Raw genomic sequence first — 8256 nt, forward strand, 5'->3', positions numbered from 1 at the left:
AATACAACTTTATGGTTTATAGTGGGTTAGAAAACCCAGATCCTTATTAAGTCCTGTTTGTTGGGTGTCAAAATATTCAATCATTCTTATTTCAAAGGACTTAAGTTCCTGTATTGTTTTAAAATTACCTTTCAGTATTCTTACTGTGAAATCACTGGTGCAGTGTTCTGGTCTTGTAAAGTGTTGGCCCACAGGGGTGGGGGCTTGACTGGCACCAGCTATTTTCATGTGATGTCTGTGCAGATTGAATCTTGTCTTAAGCATCTGGCCTGTTTCTCCAATATAGCATCCTTCGTTACATTTTTTACACTGAATGATACATACCACATTGGAAGATGAGCATGTAAAATAGTCCTTTATGTTGAATATTTTTCCCTTGTGAATGACTTTGGGTCTTGTGAGACTTTTGAGGATAAGTGACTTGGCCAAATCCCAATGAGCAGCACTGGGATTTGAACCTGCAACCTTTGGATTGAAAGGCCAGTGCTCTAACCACTAGGCCACTGCAGCCACCAGGTTGTAGCCACCTGCAGGTAATTTGGGTTAGGAACTGTATCCACAAACCCTCTCCCTCACCATGACTTAAGGGCTCAGTAGGCAGTATCCGTGGCCACCTTGAAATGTGTGTCTCTGTCTTCATATCTAGACTAAAAGCCCACCTTTATGATGCTGTGTTTACCTCCTAACCACTACTCACTTGCTCAGTACCCTTACTCACTATCCCCACCTTAGTAATTTCCTTACCTCTTACTTGTCCTGTCTCTCTTAATTAGATTGTAAGCTCTATGTGATTAGTGTGTGTGGGTTACTACTGGTTCACACATTTGGGGCCCTTCCCCACTCCCTCCTCTTTTCCCATCACCAAACTCTGCATATTTCCTTCCCACACCTTTGTGCTCTAGTCACTGTGGGCCACATGCATGAAACCTAAGGAGCCAGTAACCTGGTTCATAAAGCAGTTCTAGGCAGTCTAGCAAGCCAGTAGTAAAACAAGACATGCTCAAATGTCCTTCACTTTAACAAATATACAACAAACAGCTTGTCCACAATTTGTGAGCGGTGTCCTTCTCTTGGCTCTCCGTCCACCACTTCTACCCAGCTGCCTATGGGGCTCTCTTTCACATCGGTGCCAATCCCATTCCTCCTCACCATCTCTTTGCTGGGTCATCAAGTGTGGGGCAATGTATATGAATGCTAGAGAGGTGTGGTAGCTGTGTTAGTCCACTCTTAAAGGTTATCAATAGAAATCAAACAAAATAAAACATGGAAAAGAAAATAAGATGATACCTTTTTTATTGGACATAACTTAATACATTTCTTGATTAGCTTTCGAAGGTTGCCCTTCTTCGTCAGATTGGAAATAAGCAAATGTGGTAGCTGATAGTATATATAAGTGAAACATCCAAGCATTACAATAACAGTCTAGCAGGGTGGGGGTGGGTAGGACGTATGCATGGGGACATCAAAGCATTTCATTGATAGTCTAACAGGATGGGTGTGGGTAGGTGAGAGGAGGGTGATAAACAGAGAAATACAACTTTATGGTTTATAATGGGCTAGAAAACCCAGATCCTTGTTAAGTCCTGTCTGTTGGGTGTCAAAATATTCAATCATTCTGACTTCAAAGGTCTTACGTTCCTGTAGTTGTGAGTTAAAATAAATTTGATTAATTTTGTAATAAGTTTCTGGTGAGTATTGATGGTCCAGTGTGGATGATTTTAGGAGTCTCCCACATGCAGCTATGCCATCCGCATGTGGAATGTTGCTGTACAGTGATTCTACATCCATCGTGACCAGCAGCAGCAGTAGAGGCTCTACCTCCACCACCTGCAGCAGCAGAAGCAGCAGTTGAGGCTCAACCTCCACCACCTGCAGCAGCAGAAGCAGCAGTTGAGGCTCAACCTCCACCACCTGCAGCAGCAGAAGCAGCAGTTGAGGCTCAACCTCCACCACCTGCAGCAGCAGAAGCAGCAGTTGAGGCTCAACCTCCACCACCTGCAGCAGCAGAAGCAGCAGTTGAGGCTCAACCTCCACCACCTGCAGCAGCAGAAGCAGCAGTTGAGGCTCAACCTCCACCATCTGCACTAGCAGCAGCAGTAGAGGCTGTATCTCCACCACCTGAAGCCGTTGCTGATGAAGAGGATGCAGAAAGGGGGGCACCTCCTCGCCAGAGGCCATCCAGCCAGAGGAGGCAACTACTGCGCATGGCCACTCAATTGCTGCGGCACAATGTGCACATGGAGGAGTACCAGCGCCAGAAATTACAGCTGCAGTGGGAAGCCCACCAGGATGTGCTCCAGGTGCAGCGGGAAACCCTCCAGGAAGTGCTCCAGGCCCAACATGCTATGCTCCAGCAACTCCAAAGGCTGGAGCATAGCATCGAGGGCCTGCGCCCTGACCTCACAGCACCTACTCCAGCCGTGATGCAGCACCAAGAACTGGCGTCCACTTTCTCCAGTGGCCAGCAACCTCCGGCTAAGAGGAGGACCTTGAGATCATCCGCCTCCCCAGCCACTGGCGCAGCACCCACCACACCAGCTCCCCTTCTGGGTCCTGTGCCCAGGTTACAGCCCACAAGGTGGCTGGACTTCCACAGGGCAGCCGAAGCAGCAGGCTGCTGTGTGGAGACAGATGAGGACAGTGGGAGCAGCCCATCAGAGGAGTCTGAACAGACTTCCCCTGCAGCACCAGCTGCAAAGGAACACAGTGGGAGGGGTGGGAGGGGATGGGGAAAGTGATGGGACATGTAGAGGGTGAGGGTTGGTGGGAGGGGGGTGGCGTGGTGGTGTTATGTAAATACTTACCTGATTGATAGAAATAAATGTCAACTTACTCTCACAGAAAACTTGTCTCGATGAGTCTTTGTCTGGCTCTGACCCCCAGCTGGTGAGCAGTGAACTCTGCTCTGTGGGCGGGAGGTGGAGGGGGCTCCTGATCCTGCTCCTCTGGGGCCTGCTCCTCTGGTGGCTGTGGCTCTTCTGGGAGGGCCTGTCCTTTGCGCAGGGCCAAATTGTGTAACATGCAGCAGGCCACGAAGATCTTGGCCAACTTTTCGGGGCTGTACAGGAGCTCCCCTCCAGAACGGTCCAGACAGCGGAAACGGTTCTCCAGTAGCCCAAAGGTCCGCTCAATGATCCCACGGGTGCTCCGACGTCTGGTGTTGTATGTCTCTTCTGACCCTGGTTGTGGGTGCACCACGGGGGTCATGAGCCAAGTCCTCTGTGGGTAGCCTCGTTCACCTTTGGGGAGAAGCAGAATGAGAAAGATGAGTGTGTATTGTTTGGAGCGGGTACCTTGTGGTGGTGGTGGTGGGGGGGGGGGGTTATAGTGGGTTGTGCAGGAGGTATAGTTTGGGCAGATCCATGCTGCACTTACCTAGTAGCCATCCACCAGTGATCTCCCCTCGCTCAAACCTCTGGAAGATGCCCAAGTGCTGCAGTACATATGCATCATGGGTGGACCCTGGGTAGCGGGCACACACATCTATGATCTCCCCCTGGGCATCACACACCACTTGCATATTCATCGAGTGAAATGCTTTTTGGTTTCTGTACGTGGCCTCTCGTGCCCGGGGGGGTGGGTCTCAATGCAACATGTGTGCAGTCAATCACACCTATGACTGAGGGGAAGTGAGATACAGCATAGAAGGCAGCCATGTTGTTGTGAAGGTCCTGGGGGGTGCTGGGGAAAGTGATGTAGTGAGAGTTGTGGGTAAGGAAAGCATCCAGGAACTGGGTGAGACAGTTTGAAATAGAAGCCTGGGTGAGACCTGTGTTAACAGCTAATACAGACTGGAAACTCCCAGTGGCCAGAACAGAGAGAGATGCAGTGATTTTGAGGTGGACAGGGATGGGGTTATTCCTACGGGTCCTGGGCTTAAGGAGGGGTTTGGAGCTGCTCACAAAGCTGCTGAACGGTAGCCCTATTGAAACGGTACCTTGTCAGACACTGCTGGTCAGTGAGGTCTAGAAAAGTGGTGCGGGCTCTGAATACTTGGGGCCGTGAGTACCTCCTGCAGTGTGGCCTCTTCCTCCAACATGCAAGCCGCCAGTGAATTTAGTGCCTCCATTTCCCTACCAGTGCAAGTAGTAGTAGTAGTAGTAGTAGTCAAACAACAGCACCACACAGAAGCTCACTCCCACCACACCCTCTGGCCACTTAGTCGCCAAACACGAAATGACTGTGCTCACACACACAGCTGCAGCAGTACAGGGAAGAAAGAGACAAACGGAGGTAAGGGAATACAATATAAACGTGGGAACAGTGAATGGTGAGGGGAAGGGCTGATAAAGGAAGGAGTAGTGGTATCTGGGTTTGGGGGCTAGAAGGGGTAGGGAAAGGTGAACAGGTAAAACACAAACGAGGCAGGTGAGGGTGAAAACGTTCCGACTAGGGCACACAGACAAAGGTAACAGGTACTCAACACACTCAGCTTTCTCTGCAACCAACAATTCAGCTCTCCCACCAACGAACTCGCCACTCTCCAACTCCACACAATCGCTAATGGGTCTAAAGACACTTTTCCCCTTACTCTGGTCGCTTTTATTTCAGGTCTAACCAATGACGCCCATGTTCCCGCCCATGCAAAACTCTTCCGCTATCCGTTATACGTTGGAGGCGGCCATCTCGTAACACCGCCCCTAACACGTCCCTTGTTAGGGCGTCCATAGCTGGGTGTATGCGCGCTGAGAGTGCACTGAAAGTCCTGTTTCGATTATTAGGTTTGGGCACCCTTTGCTCATGGAGACGTCTATATGCCTTTTGGGTCGAAATCTGGGCGCCCATCACTTTCGAAAATAAGGCGGATAGTAGAACAATAAAAATAATAAAATGCAATTAATCTACTTTTTACTTCAGGCAATGAAGAAATGCAAAAATGTGGGAAATCAAATGTGGATAAATAAGCCATGCCCCTTTGCTCTCTCTCTTTTGCCTGATACTCCTGGGCAGTTAATACATATGTTTATTGCTCTAGTCTTTCCATATCTTTCCTTCTTCAGCAACTGTATCTCTATTTACCATATCAACTGTGCAGAAAAGAGCAGAGAGGCAGGGCAAAATCAGAGGCAATAAACAGAAATATGTAACAGAACCAAAAGAAAAAACATGGGAGGTTAGAAATTCTTACCTGTCCAGCATCCTAGGGTTTGCAATGTTCAGTAAATCACCAGGCTTCTAACAGGCTGCAGTTTTTCTTTACTAAACCTAAATGGATTGTTCATCTTCCTCCCAGCAATAACCACAATTCTACAACAAAAAAAGCATGTAATATAATAATCCATATTAAAAAGAAAAACTTTCAATATGCCTCTTAAGCCTTAAGGGAGAGGTCAGACCAAGAGGTCTCACTTGACTCCTTGAGATGGTAATACCCCTCCTCCCCTCCTCCTAAGCAGACATCAACAGGAGTTCTGAAAGTTTAGGACTCTACACTGCTGAAACCTTGATAATTAATGTTCCTACTCACAAGGTTCAAACTTGGGCTAATTCAAGCCCTTCTGAGTCTTTACAACAATGCTATACTTACTTTTCCTCTATAGCCCTCACTCCTCAGCAGACCCTTCCAGGCGCTATGATTTGAATTCAGAGGGGCCCGGTGGTAACGGAGGGGGGTGGGTGGAGGGGACTGCGGTGCCAGGCCCCCCTTGGAGACCCGAGCCCGTGGAATTTTGTCTCCCCCCTGCCCCCCCTCTCGGCGGCCCTGGTCCCTTCTACCCTTATATGCTGGGATTCTCTAAATGGCTTTACTTCAGGTTTTTCTCAAAGGTAATGTTTCCAAATGGAAATCGGGCAAGGAAAATCAGAGCTGAAATTCTGAGAGAAGTGAAAGAAAGTAGGCGCAAATCCAAGAGCAGATAGCCAGAAGGGTGGAATGTCTGGACCTGGTCCTGACCCCCCCCCCCCCCCCCCCCCCCCTTGATATGCCACCAACCCAAGTCATGTAAAAGCAACTGGTCTCTGGCTCTCCAAGCTAACCCCAACCCTGTTACTACTGATACAAATAGGCAAAATGAGTTCATTATAATTACCAACAGGCGGATTATTCTCTATTTGTCATTAGTCTTCCTACTGTCAGCTCCTGCTACTGCCCAAAGATTGCTCTGCACACCATGAATGGACTTGACCTCATTCCTAAACCAGGGTATGCTGGAGATGATCTCAATGCTTCAAATTTGCTGACACTGCTGGCCTTAATATGTGCATTGTTGCAAAGAGCACCGCCTTCTAAGGTATAATATACACAGGCAGTACATTAAGATGCACTTGGAAATTCGTTTTAATCTGGCCAGTGGTGTCCAAAAGCAATAGCGAACCCAGAATAACTGACAAAGGTCAAGAACTGCAAAAAGAGAGAGTAACCTGTTTTCCTCTCCCCCGTGAAGCAGAGTAAAGTTCTGAAAGATTTCAGCTCAGGGTAGGCAGATGGGAATCTGATATAGTCAGAGACCATGGCAGGATTGCGCTGGGCTGTATCCACATCACATGTGTTTTACTCATAATCTCAGACAGGATAAATCCCTGCCCCCCCCCCCCCCCCCAAATGAGACTTCTCAATACAAGTGAACAAAAAAAAATAAGAATGTGATGGGAGGTGATAGGGTGGAGGGAGTATTGTAAATTACTTTGGATGCTATTGGAATATGATGTATAAATATGACGAAATATTTTAAATCCTAAATTAGTCCAAATGATGCCCATGAAAGAGTTCACAAGTATCAGCTATTGGTTGTGTGAGCCCGGAGTAGGAGAGGAAATGAGGAAGAGATGTTCTGACCGTATAAGGATGATATTAGATGTGGGATTTAGCATTGCTGGAGCAACAAGAGTTAGTGGTATTGGAAGCGGTGGGCGAAGGGGCAAAAAAGTGTGATAGAGGTGGGAAAGGGTAAAAGGGCTCCAAGACAGCAATATACCCCGCACTATCTCTAGGATAATGGCATATTAGCTTGAACGTTTAGTATCCAGGGGATGGAGGAGCAATGATGACTGCAGGAAGGAAACTCTGTTACTGAATTGTAATGTCACGTTATATGATTTTATACGTAGTTTATTGTAATCCACCTAGAAGCATTATGCTAGGCGAGAGAGATACATATTTGAATAATAAAGTAATCCCAAAGCAGACACGTTGGAAAGACTCCGAAAAAGCGGGTGATCAAAAAGCTGAAATACGGAGACAGGTGGCAAGGCGAACAGAGAAAGTGGGGGATCAAAGCGCAGATACCTAGTATGAGTAGAGAGGGCAAGGGAAATGCGCGAGGAAATGCCAAGCGAGAGGCAAAGAAAGGCTAGATTTCGGCAGTGGGTAAAAGCCAGATCCGGCTTTTACCGATTTCTCTAGATCACCCCCACCTCCTTTTCTTCCCCCAAGACACTGCCTAAAAGGCAGCACTCAGCTGGTCCCAACCAACGACTCCCAAGTCCCTTATTATTATCATCATCGTCTTGAATAGATACTAATAGCCAAAATGAGTTCATTATAAGAAGCATAATTACCAGGAGAGTTCTGTAATGACTTGTCATTAGTCTTCCTATTCCATAGGCATCGGAGGGGGGCGAACCACGCGGACCCCGGCCCGACCAACTTTTCTACCTCCTTCCACCGCGCTGTCCCAAAAAGCAGATAAGCAGATGTGACACGGCACAGACACCTGCACCCGAGCGCTCATCTTGTGAGACTGCGGCTGCCGGTTCAGCAGAAGGATGCAGCAGCATTGCCCAGTGAGCGGTTTTCACATCAAATTATTTTCTTCCGTTATTTTTGACTCCCACCTCGCCGCCGTTTGCACTGAAGCCGCAGTTCCCTTCCCACCCCCTCGCTCCCTTCTCGCCTCTGCTGCATTCATCAGCTCCTGCTACTAAGCGGTAAACGAGAATGTGGAGCGAGCGCAACCCTCCACTGCGCACGCGCGAGGAGACAAGAACGTCACGGCCAGGAGAGAAAGCGCTGCTTCTGCTCGGGTGCTCACTGCTACTGCGCATGCTCCGTGCTAGACTAGCGCCTTCTTTCTTGGAAAAAGACACGCGCCTCGTGCTGTCCCGGTTTGCAGCGGCTCGTCGGGTTTCGCCGTTTGAAGACGGAGCTGAAGAGCGACTGGAAAAAGGTGGAAGAAGTGCTGTTCTCAAAATTAGGACCTCCCCTTGCTGTGGACCCCACCCCACTCTGCCAAGGTGTTACTTTGGTAATGTAGTGCAGTGGTTCTCAACCCAGTCCTTGGAGTCCACTCAGCCAGTTCGTTTTTCAGGTTGGCCAGT

At 48.5% G+C, this 8256-nt stretch overlaps 1 protein-coding gene across 3 annotated transcripts in view; it reads right to left on the minus strand.

The window, feature by feature from the left end:
• CHST1 (carbohydrate sulfotransferase 1) overlaps window positions 1-7802 on the minus strand; it is a 100751-nt gene extending 92949 nt beyond the window's left edge. For 2 of the 3 annotated variants that reach the window (XM_030199482.1, XM_030199483.1), the window contains exons 1-2: window positions 7498-7802; window positions 5129-5247 (exon numbers count right to left, since the gene is read on the minus strand). The gene's annotated coding sequence lies outside the window, so the exon portion shown is untranslated. Of the gene's footprint in view, window positions 1-5128; window positions 5248-5527; window positions 5600-7497 lie in introns of those variants that run through there. The other variant, XM_030199484.1, reaches the window with a different exon arrangement.
• Window positions 7803-8256: the final 454 nt, after the last annotated feature.

The sequence above is a fragment of the Microcaecilia unicolor genome, chromosome 4 (assembly GCF_901765095.1).
Source record: "Microcaecilia unicolor chromosome 4, aMicUni1.1, whole genome shotgun sequence".
NCBI lineage: Eukaryota > Metazoa > Chordata > Amphibia > Gymnophiona > Siphonopidae > Microcaecilia > Microcaecilia unicolor.